Here is a 13,058-nt window from a genome sequence, read left to right as displayed (position 1 = left end):
GTGCCTCCCCCCCACCCCCGTGATAGCCAAGGGGTCCGAAATCACTTTTTAAACATTGGATTAAATTACCATATCTCGAGGCATGAAAGATAAGGCTGAGTTTAATTAGTGAAATGTGTGGTGGGCCATAGGCTTTGACTCTTTAGCTTTGAGTGCGTTTATGATTAGGATTAAATTTTATTTTTTATAATATAATTTTAATTTTAAATAAATATTTTTATAAAAATTAAAATAATTTTTAAAACTAAAATTATTATATATAAAAAATAAATAAATCATTTAAAAGCATAAAATTTATATGTGCCCTTAGTGTTTCACACTGAAAATTGCCTAAATATGTTACAACACTCCATTCAAAGTGAATTCCATACACAACAACACCCTTCTAAACCACTAGTGCCAATTTTCCAAACCTGGAATAACAATTTTCATTATTAAAGTTCAATATTTTATTTCTAAAATATAGATATTTCATTCTTTCATTTTAAAATATAAATTTATTCTTTATTTATTTATTTATATATAATTTTAATACTTTGTAGGTATATTATTTTTAGTCATAGTCTAATAATTATGTTTTTTTTCCTTGAAAGTTATGGAAACTCTGGGCATATTTTGAAAAAAATTGACTGGGATTTTTGTAAATCCAAGTAAAAGCTGTCAAAATTCATAATTTTATAACAATTTTCATTATTAAAGTTCAATATTTTATTTCTAAAATATAAATATTTCATCCTTTCATTTTAAAATATAAATTTATTCTTTCTTTATTTATTTATATATAATTTTAATACTTTGTAGGTATATTATTTTTAGTCATAGTCTAATAATTATGTTTTTTTTCCCTGAAAGTTATGGAAACTCTGGGCATATTTTGAAAAAAATTGGCTGGGGTTTTTGTAAATCCAAGTAAAAGCTGTCAAAATTCATAATTTTAGGTGTTTTAGACGTTTTTTATGGTGCTGAATCCGTTTCCACCATCAAAAACATGACTCAAACACTATTTCTACAAGTTTTTTTTGAAATTTTTTGGCCCGGATCCGTTTCCACCATCAAAAACATGATTCAAACACAGCTTCTATAAGATTTTTTGAAATTTTTTTATCCGAACATGATTCAAACACAGCTTCTATAAGATTTTTTGAAATTTTTTTATCCGGATTCCGGCCACTTTTAACTGTTCGGGAAATTCCTTCGCCTTCCATCCACTTTTGGCCTCCTCTCTATAGACCTCCATAAACGACTCTTTTTTTTTTTTTTTTTGTAAATATTTGATTTGCTTAATATAATCCACTTTATAAAAGGTAAATTTTCATTCTTTATATATATTTATATATATAATTTTAATTTTGATTTTAATAACGTGTAATTATATTATTATTATGTGAATGTTTGATTTACTTAATATAGTCGAGTCGACTTTATAAGGAGGTGAACTTCATTCTTTATTATACTCTTATGTAAATAAATTTTAATACCCTGCACTTATATTATCATTATTTGTAAATACAGTTTGATTTACCTAATAATAAATATAGTCGACTTCATTCTCATCAAAAACGGTCGACTATTAATTTTGAATTAACTTGCGTTTCAAGTGAAAATATTTTAAGTTTTAAATATATTATATTTTGAATAATTAAAATTAAATAAATACAAATATTATATTTAATAAATAATATAAAATATAAATATTTATATTTATTAAATAATATATAAAACCCATGGGATGAAACTCGCAAATTTAATGAAATTTTTAAAAGAATTTAAAAAAACAAATTTATTAACTCTTGAGTTAACTTATTATTCTACCCCTGAAAATATCTTTACTGCCTGCAAACTGCATATCTTTACTCCCTTCAAACTGCATGCCCTGGCCACAAAACCCTTCTAAACCACTGGAACTCATTTTCCAAGAACCCATGGGATAACAACCACTCCACTGGATTCATCTGCCTCAGAGTTGATGCAGAAATTTTGCGACCCATTTTTCAAGAACTCATGGGATAACAACCACACCTGCCTCAGAGTTGAGTGGATTCATCTGCCTCAGAGTTGATGCAGAAATTTTGCAACCCATTTTTCAAGAACTCATGGGATAACAACCACACCTGCCTCAGAGTTGATACAGAAATTTTGCAACCCATTTTTCAAGAACTCACGGGATAACAACCACACCTGCCTCAGAGTTGATACAACTATTTCGCATTTTTCCAACACAAAAATCCATCACTGTTAGACCTTCATTTGTCAGAATTTTTATCTTGGCAAGTTAACAAGCCTATTTTGTGAAAATGGCTTATTTTTTAGTTACATCCTGTGTCAGAGAAAGAGTTATATCCTGTGGCTGTTCTTTCTCTGGGTAGACTACCAAATGTAAACCATTCTTCGAGTGCACAAAGAAGACTCTTCTGACAACCTAGGCAAAAATTCAAATACCCCTGCATCCAACGGCAATTTGGTTGCCCTTTCTTCATCAAGGGAGGATGGGGTGGTCTTACATGATGGCGGGATTATTATCCATTATCTATGTCCAATATATATCTATAAATTATTTAGAGTTAGACTATTCCCATTCTGTGGGCCAAGATACGATGACCACCATCCTTATTTAGATAACTCTCTTCCTTAGCAATCATGGTTGGCAAAGATGTTGACCTGTTGATCATACAAATAGAGCGCAATTAAAAGGCATTGCTATCTTCTTATTGATAAAGTGGTATTTATGTATTTCTAAATATGCTGTTTGGAGTTTTGCAATAATGTATATGCTGTTGGACTCTTATAATAATTCAAACAAGTGTGAAAAAGCTCTCTGATTTCCCTGGCAAACGTCCCTAAATAGTACTCGTACAATGGCCCTACAGTCCTAGGGATGCCTTCCTGTTGAGCATATAGACCGTAACCACAATGATTGTCTTCATATGACTTTCACTGCTCAATGTATGTCTCCCTTCCTGGGATTGCCGTACAGTAGCACCATGTAATGGTGTTCAGTCCATATGATCCAAGTATGGACGGCTGCTAAAGCCAAATAAGGTATGTATTTATTGTTTGCACAACTCATTTATAATTTGCTAAAGCAGAGTTCTTTAAGTACGGTTTCCGTGCTTTGGTTAGTTACTTGGCCGATCTCTTCAACCATGTAGTCCGTGAAAGTTTTCCATCGACATGGGCACACCACATCATCTATCCGATCCACAAATCAGGTTCCAACTCAAATCCCAATAACTACAGAACGATCATGGTGGGTCACACGTTCTCAAAGTTGTATGCTACTGTTCTACATAGAAAGCTCTCCAGTGACCTTGAGCAGAGACAACTTGGGGACAGGCAGGTTTTCGACCGGATCATCAGACCATTGACCACATCTTCACCCTTCGCGTCGTGATTGAGGAGGCGCAACACCGCTCTTCGAAAGTCCCGTGTTGTTTCGTATATTTTCGGAAAGCTTTTGACTCCGTTCTGAGGGATGCCTTGCTCCAGAGACTTGGAGATATTGGCATCTCTGCAACCCTATTGATCGCTATTATGTTCCTATATGAGTCCGTTGGTCGTCTTCACACAGCCCATGGGATGTCTGATTTCATTCAAAGCACTATTGGGGTTAAACAGGGTTGTCCACTGTCCCCTACCCTGTTTGGTATCTATATTGATGAGTTGGAAGCATTTCTACACGAGCATAACCAGGACACTGATGGCTGCCTTCTTCACCAAATTCTGATATCTATTCTACTCTTTGTTGACGATGTGGTCCTCCTCTCCTCATCCCCAGAAGGATTACAGAAGCTGTTGGATGCCTTAACTCTGTTTTGTGACCATCGACGGTTGACGGTCAACCTAGGTAAAACCAAGGTTATGATCTTCAATGGGGTGAAGAAAACATCAAACCTTCACTTTCTATTCAGAGGGGAGGAGATTGAGATCACCAGCACGTATACTTACTTGGGGGTGCAATTCTCAGGTCCCCGCTTCAGTTTGCGACCAGCGCTTCACCCTGAGATCAACAAAGGATATGGATCCTTAGCCCTTCTTGAAAGACAGTGCTTTCAACATCACTTCCAGGACATCTCGTTCAAGATAAGCCTCATGGACACCTTGATTTGTCCCACTATTCTATATGGCTCAGAGAGAGTCCAGATTCTTCTTCTCTGCCGCATCATTAGGTGCAAACTGATAGTGCCACAACACATCATCCTTGTAGAGTTTGAAGCTCATCCCTTTCGGCTTGAGACGGTCTTCAGATTGGTTTCATTCTTGCATCATGTCCAAGGCTTGGCAGACTCGATAAAGAGTAGGGACCATTATCCTTACTTGGCATATTGCTCTTTTGAGACTATTGCCCATTCTACTCCCTCAGGCCGAGCCAGATGTTGGTTTACATGAGTTTTGAACCTCTGAGAGTCAGTGGGAATTCAGTTGGATCGTCTCCCTCCTTTCAGATATTCCTTAGATGCTCCTGGTCACCTTTTACCTACTAGACAGGAGCTAAACAAGATCATCAGGGAGGACATCTACAAGCAGTGCCACAGCACATCATCCTTGCAGAGTTTGGAGCTCCGCCCTTTCAGCTTGAGATGGTCTTCAAATTGGTTTCATTCTTGCATCATGTCCAGCGCTTGGCAGACTCGATAAAAAGTAGGGACCGTTATCCTTACTTGGCATATTGCTCTTCTGAGACTATTGCCCGTTCTACTCCCTCAGAGCGAGCCAGATGTTGGTTTACAAGAGTTTCAAACCTCTTAAAATCAGTGGGAATTCAGTTGGATCGTCTCCCTCCCTTTAGATATTCCTTAGATGCTCATGGTCACCTTTTACCTACTAGGCAGGAGCTAAACAAGATCAACAGGGAGGACATCTACATGTAGCGCATCCAAGTCACCTGGGTCAATCCTCCAAGAGGGTTGTGCCCAAAGATGGCCTTCTACGCTGAGCACTTGGAGTTGAGAGACGAGGTCATTGTTCGACCCCAGTATACATTTCAGGATGCATGCTCTTCACATTCCTCTAGGCCAGTTCAGAGTAGGTTCTCATAGACTTCGAATAGAAACAGACCACCAGGTGGATATACTAGACAGACTCTGCTAGGTATGTCATTTAGAGGAAGTAGAGACCGAGGTGCACTTCATCCTTGGTTGTCCTATCTACTACGAGATCAGAGGAAGGTTTCATTGCTTGTTCAGAGATTCTCGGACCCTCGCTGACTTTTTCAAGTACCCCGGTCAAAGATGTTTGGCCCTATATATGCAGGAGGCTCTTAGGTTCTGAGCGCATATTCTTCAGCCTCCCATCAGACCAGACCCCACACAGAGAATCATGACATTTTTCAGGGAACTACTTTCAGACAAGGGCACCAAGAGATCGATTGATACCAGTACATATCCAGACTCCATATCAGTGAGGATCTGTGGGACTTCACCTTGCCACACGAAATCTCAGCATCAGTTCTGTCTCATATCCGTTCCTGGGAGACAAACTAGGTCCTCCAGTGTTCAGCAGCATGTGAACCCCCCCCAAGGATACGATTTAGTGGACAGTCTACACTTGCCATCAGCGCTGCATTGGGCCAACAGAGTTTGTTGAATATCTTCGATGTTATTCGTTCAGCCTCAAATGTTAGGAGAGATGGGTCTGATCCTCAGACCTATTAGCTCCTGGATCTTCTCCGCTAGAGCCAAATGTTGATTTACTTCATGCATTGTATCTTTTATAGGAGACCGTTTGATTTTCCCGCTTTGTATATACTTCAGCATACTCAACAATCTCTTTGACCTACTTTGTGGTCATTAGTTGGACATAAATATAATTATCTAATCTCATCTTATCTATACTTCTTTTCCTCCAAGTATTCAATCTTAACCGTGTAAGTGCTCCATTGTTCAGCAGCATGTGAACCCCCCCCCAAGGATACGATTTAGTGGACAGTCTACACTTGCCATCAGCGCTTCATTGGGCCAACAGAGTTTGTTGAATTTCTTCGATGTTATTCGTTCAGCCTCAGATGTTAGGAGAGATGGGTCTGATTCTCAGACCTATTAGCTCCTGGATCTTCTCCGCTAGAGCCAGATGTTGATTTACTTCATGCATTGTATCTTTGATTTACTTCATGCATTGTATCTTTTATAGGAGACCGTTTGATTTTCCCGCTTTGTATATACTTCAGCATACTCAACAATCTCTTTGACCTACTTTGTGGTCATTAGTTGGACATAAATATAATTATCTAATCTCATCTTATCTATACTTCTTTTCCTCCAAGTATTCAATCTTAACCGTGTAAGTGCTCCAGTAATTTGACTACTGAATAGTCAACTGGAACTGATGATGTCTGCTCTAAAATTACACTCTCAGGTAGCAAGCTTTTGAATGATCAACTGAAACTGATAATGCCAGTTCTAAAATTACACTCAGGTAACGCTTGCCCTTTTTGTCTGCATAGCATTGTGGTAATTGGAAAAAGGCACTATATCCAACCTTTCACCGCGGCTCTACCTCCTCTTTACCTTTTTCCTGTACTGGTTTTTGAGTGGGTTAGTGGACATGACTAAGTTGCATAATAAACTCTTTTTACACACCAGTGGTTTGTGTCGTTTATCTGATGAAACTCTTTTTACATAGGCTGGTTTGTGTGGTTAATTTTTATCAGATCACTGGTTCAAATTTCATGGGGAAGGGTTGATGATAGAAGCTGGTTGTGGGGTTAAAAACTGCCCCACAAGGCGTCCAGGCTCGATTGAGCTTCACACAATCCTGGTAACAACATCCCACAAGTGGACAGATCATTCTTCTATCCAACATTAGGGCTGGCCCAACATACACTCAATCTAATTCGAAAACAAAAAACAAAAAACAAATTATTTGTACACTTCATCTACTACAAGTGCCAAGATCAACTTTTTGTGCCTTTCATCTATACAATTACCATGATCAACTTTTTTTCCATGCATTACCATTGAGAACCACCTCTGTCCATGCTCAAGGTAGAAACTCTGAATCTACCTGAACATTTCAAATTAATAGTGAACTCCAATATTTGCTCTGCACTCTCTAATTTCTTTTCATAGAACCATGTGACGTATGGAGCAAGGTTTAATAAACGCAATAACCATGTCACCTAAGTTTGAATAAAAACATAAAAGAGATTGAAACAATTTTCCCATAAGAACCAAATGAAACACTTTAGTAACTTTAATTAGACATCACAAATTGTAAAATATGATAAGGGGTTCTTCAGTGTGTCGAAGACTGAATAAGAGATGAACAAGGAATATACACAATGCCTCTTTACAACTTGAAAAGGTCCTCGTGAAAACTTGTAACTTCCAGTTTTGAAGAACATACAAATGCACTTTCAGGGCTGCTCTCATGTAAAATGACTAGAGATCAAATAATTAGAGAGACAGAGTATGGCATACATTGCAGCTCGGTTCATAACAAAGTATACGATATTCACGGCATAAATACATAATGATAAGGATTAGATGCTAAGTATTTGGACTTCGTCATGTTAATAGATGCTAAGATTACTGAATTATTATTCTCACACTGGGTAACTCTGTCGTATTGCATGATTGTTAAGGACTCGACTTTGACGCATGCCAAGGCTTTGACCTTGCCAAATAGCAGATTAATACCATGAATTATGATTCAGACTTTGACAAAAGTGTAACAGACTTCCATTATTTTACTTCAACTGCTTCCATAAATACAACTTTGATCATCCCACCGCTCACTGTGAAACCTAAAATACTAGTAAAACATGCAACAAATGGATATTGATAGTGGATATAATCTGAGCAAAAATATCCCAAATCAGGAAATAGGCTCCCTGAACTTAGGAAGTGAGATGGTTCAACCTCCAGAATCCTAGTAGGTGCAAAGTCGCATGCTCCTTATGTTTAGGAAGGGATTAACCTTATGACGGTAACCATGGGACTCATTTCCTGGGAACAAGGCCTAGCATCTCACACCTTTGGATGATATAACATAATATATCAAGCAAACATCGCTTTAATTTCAGAAAGATAATTGATCTCATCTTCATTGCAGAAACTGAAGATGAAACTAAACCTAAAGGCGAGAAAGACAATCACTTAAACAAAAATCGAAGATGCTACTGTGGCATACTTGCTATGTTTCGCTGGGAATTAACCTTGTGACAGTAACCACAGGACTCATTTTCCCTGGCAACAAGGTCTGGCATCTCACACTTCAGGATGATTTAACATAATCTAAGTGAAATATATCAATGCAAACACCACATTAACTTCAGAAAGATAACTGATCTCATTTTAACGGTAGAAACTAAATCTGAAGGTGAGAAGGACAATCACTTGAACAAAGATCAAAAACGCCATTATCGCATGCCTGTTATGTTTGGCGGGGGATTAACCTTGTAACAGCAACCATAGGACTCATTTTCCCGGGGAACAAGGCCTAGCAGCTTACACTTACGATGATATAAGCTAATAATTTTCCAGAACATTAAAGTAATTATATCAAAGGCAAAATCACATTAACTTCAGAAAGATAACTGATCTCATTATGCAATTGCATGCCCATTAAGTTTAGCAGTGGATTAGAACCTTGTAACAATAGCCACGACTCAATTTCTCTAGGAACAAGACCTAGCAGCTCACACCTTAAGATGATATAAGATAATTTCCAAAACATTAGTGAAATATTTCGAAGTAACACACATTAACTTCAGAAAGATAACTGATCTCATTTAATTGCAGAAACTCAGCCTAAAGGTCAAAAAGACAAGCCTTTAAACACCGATGGAAACGTCATTCTTAAACCTCAGCAATTCAAACAAGAAAACAAAATTTTAACTGGAATTACAACACGAATTTTTTTTATGTTTCAGATTACAACACGCCCTAGATTTCTGAAAGCTATTGTTAAGAGAGCCATCCGATGCTAAAGAGGATGTCAATACATAGTGCTTAACATTGCGAACTCGAAACGAGTTGAACACAGAACCTTGTTTCATGAAATGTACCATCATATTTTTGTAATTATTTGTAATGTATGAGATGCTGACTTCCAAAATCCACCAGCTGCCAAATACTCGGTTCAAGAATCCCGGTTTACAGCAGTATCTGTTTCGACAAGTACAAAGCCCTGAACTGCCAAGATCATCCTTAAATCAAACCAGCTCATCGTGAACCTTTTCCCTTAGCAAGAAACTTGGTACTGCAGCAGAGTCTGCTTACAATGTATTGTTACCTTGATCTTTAGTTTCGATTCTTGGTATCAGTAAAATCAGTATATCTCCGATCTATACAGTTCCATAAATCCATGATCTCCTTCTGATGATACATTATAGGTCATCAAGGATATTTTTCTTGAATGAGAAGGTAAATAACAATAACTTTAACACGGAGACCCTGTTCATATCAGTTAAAACCCTCATAGAGTTTCTGGAGCCTTAGAAGGAATTCATCTCAAGGAGATAAGTTCGTCTTCGGACGAGAAGGCTAGCCGCGGTCTTGAAAGGCTCGTCGAAAGCACCGGCAACAAATGCATCGCTTTCTTTTCGCACCGGCTGGTCACTGGGTCGAATCGCAACGAGAGTTGCGCCCTTCAAAGCCATGCCACCGGGAAGCTCAAGATAAGGAGCGTACCACAATTTCATGTTGAGGGCAGGAACCTGGGTCCGGTTTGAAGAAGCCGAAGCGGCAAGGGGTTTATCGCGAAGCTCCTGTAACTGATTTTTGCCCATACAGAGAACGCCCTGGGCATCAGAATCGGTGAGAACGAGGCTCTGCAAGGTAGGGTGATCTGAAATTATCTGCTGTAAAAGAAAGTGCCTGGCAGATGCGGCTATCAGGGAACTGATAGTCCACACAACCCTAAGCTTCAAACCCCCGTTGGTGTAAAAAGACTCGGGAATACTCCCACTCTCATCCCCTGCATGGGAAAGGGTTTCGTCACTTGAAGAACAGGTCCCCGAGGGTTTAACAGAGGTTTCCTTGCCATTTCTTATAATAGCAGAAGCGCCGAGAATAACGCAGCTTTCTAAAGTGCTCCCGAATTCGGCCTTCCATTTGAGCAAAACCCCGTCTTCGATCCCGAGTTCGCCCCCAGGCAACTCAATCCGAAGCTTCTGAATCTCCTTAAAATTCCTCAGAACCTCGCTGGGCGAATGATGAGAAACCTCATCCAGAGCCGCCGCCGCCGCCGCCTTCTTCGGATTCACAAGAAGATGATGCAGCGCCTGCAAGGGTTTCACGATGCTGCCCACAACGAAGCGCAACAGGTGGGTGAGTATTCCCTTCCCCTTCACATTAAGGCCGCCGCCATCTTCACCCGATATGACGCAATCGACCTTCACCACCACGTTTTCCACCTGCGGCACCAGAGCATTGAACCTCCGCGACACAACGCAGCATCGCCCCAGCGCCTTTATGTCCCCCACTCTGTTCAATATGCACAGCACCACCGCGTCCGAGAGGCGCTCGAACTGCTCCTCCTCATCCTCCGCCGCCGCCGCCGCAGCCACATCCACCACTATCTCCTCCGCCGCTAGGGTCAATTCCAGATGCATTTCTGCAAACCCTAAGAAACAAACCCCTGTTCTCAACACAAACAGCACAAAACCCCCCAGTCTCCCATCCTGCACTCCCTTGTATATGATAAAGATCTGATACCCGTGTAATACCCACTGTTGCTTAATGCTTCTCCGATCTGGTTATGGCGATGGCGATGGCGATGGGGAGCAGTGCACCTATACTTATTTGAAGGTGTCAAGCATATCCAGTCTGGACCCCTCTACCTTCCAACCACCCAATGGAAATAGGAAAAAACACATAACAATACTATCACCTAATCCCGTCCGCTCGCACACGGAGAAAGAAAGGGAAAGGGAAAGAGCGTCGGCTAAGTGTGGAGTCCAACCAACAGAAAAACGACTCTCCATTTCAACGCCTAGCCAACTGATCCTGACCCTCCATCCCTAAATCCCACCGGCACGCCATCATTCTTTCTTTTAATTAATTAAATAAATATTTTGGTAGTTAATTTTTTTTGATAATCTAATTAGTTTTTTTGGGTAATCTATTTAGTCACGTATTTGTTGAGAAGGTGGGGCGCGCTTTTTGCAAGGTTTTACAAAGAAATGGCCAAATAAATCAATCTAGTAAAAATATAAAAAACAATTTATCTCATAAACTATATAGCCACAAGAAAAATGTCAAATAAATTAATGAAATAAAAAATACGCAATAAATCAACCAAATAAAAAAATAATAAACGATCTATCCCACAAACTATATTTAACCTGGTTAAAATATTTTTTTTTTCCAATTTATACTCCAAAATACTTAATTAATCAATTTGTGCTGCAAAATATTCCAATGCTCCTCGCCTCATCATCATTCCATGGGCAGCTTGTCATCACGGATTTCTCTCTGTAAGAATATTCTTCACCTCATCCCTGGTGGGTGGGTGGTGCGTGCTGCATTCCAACTTTCTCATGACAAAAGCAAACCCCGTAATCACACCATGGTCATGATTTTGAAGGTTTGATCACCATCATTTAAAATTTAATTACAGTTGGGATTGTGACTGGAAATTTGACATTTTATTTAATTGATATAATTGATATATTGTTGGATTCTGGTAATAAAATGAAAGTTTGTTACACGATTAGATAACACTTTTTGAATTGAAGTTGGGTCGGATTTGGTAGAATGATATAAGTTTATATTTTTATTAATGATATAAGTGAAAAAAGATTTGGATCTGGAATATGTTTTAAAAATGTTTTTGTCTGGTTAAGTGTTTTTTTTATGGACTTAAAGAAACAGGTTAACAGTGCAACACCCCGGGTTATTCCAAGTGGCGTGGTTCTCAAGGGTTTTGAGGATTCCAAGTGGCATGGTTCTCAAGGGTTTTGAGTCAGTCTACTTTCATGGTTATCCTTATTGCTGGTTTGACAACTAAGTTATGATAGGTGTTCCCACTTGTTGAAAAAAAGTGAAAGAAATAAATTATGGATAGGACAAAACGACAAATGGATCCAAAAATAGAATATTTACCACAATGTTTGTCTCACAAATAGCAAGGAATTAAAGAGTTTTGTTATAGAGAAGCTTTTTAAGCTTATATAGGGAAAAAGGTTGGCTAGAAAGAAAAAGTACTATGTTCAAATTCAACCCCACTTGTGATCTCAAACAAAATAGCACATTGGAGCTATTATTCGGTGGAGAGCAAAGATTCTTATTGCTCAATTAAGAACTAACTTGCATCAATTTCAGTGTGAAAGGATACTGTGAAAAAGACTTGAAGAGGCTTCACAGAGAAACGACCAAATAAATCAACCAAATGAAAAAACAATATATCCCATAACTATATCGCGAGTCTTCCCAACGAAAGTGTCAAATAAATCAACCAAATAAAAATAAATGAATAAGCAATCTATCCCTAAACTATATTTAACCTCGTTAAATTTTTTTTTTTTTCCAATTTATACTCCAAAATACTTAATTAATCAATTTGCGCTCCAAAATATTCCTATGCTCCTCGCCTCATCATCATTCCATGGGCAGCTTGTCATCACGGATTTCTCCCAGTGAAAATATTCTTCACCTCATCCCCGGTGGGTGGGTGATGCGTGCTGCATTCCAACTTTCTCATGACAAAAGCAACCCCGGTAATCACACCATGGTCATCATTTTGAAGGTTTGATAACGATTATTTAAGATTTAATTACAGTTGGGATTTGATTGGAAATTTGACTTTTTATTTAGTTGATATATGGTTGGATTCTGGTAATAAAATGAAAGTTTGTTACACGATTAGATAACACTTTTTGAATTGAAGTTGTGTCGGATTTGGTAGAATGATTATTAACTTTTTATGTAAGTTTAAGTTTATATTTTTATTAATGATATAAGTGAAAAAAATTGGATCTAGAATATATTTGAAAAATGTTTTTGTTTGGCTAAGAGCTTATATTTTTTGGATGTAAGGAAACGGGTTAACAACGTAAGATTCCGGGTTATTGCAAGTGGCATGGTTTTTTTTAATAAGGGTGATGAATCAGTTTGCAT

At 38.3% G+C, this 13,058-nt stretch overlaps 1 pseudogene; it reads right to left on the bottom strand.

Moving 5' to 3' along the window:
• Nucleotides 1–8,809: 8,809 nt before the first annotated feature.
• LOC149227966 (F-box protein At5g46170 pseudogene) lies at nucleotides 8,810–10,924 on the bottom strand (annotated as a pseudogene).
• Between the last annotated feature and the right edge of the window lie 2,134 nt (nucleotides 10,925–13,058).

The sequence above is a fragment of the Pinus tabuliformis genome, chromosome J (assembly GCF_031772625.1).
Source record: "Pinus tabuliformis cultivar Carrire ecotype Pingquan chromosome J, CPIR1, whole genome shotgun sequence".
Lineage (NCBI taxonomy): Eukaryota > Viridiplantae > Streptophyta > Pinopsida > Pinales > Pinaceae > Pinus > Pinus tabuliformis.
Note: the sequence above shows the minus strand (reverse complement) of the source record. Positions and strands in the feature narration are given on the sequence as shown.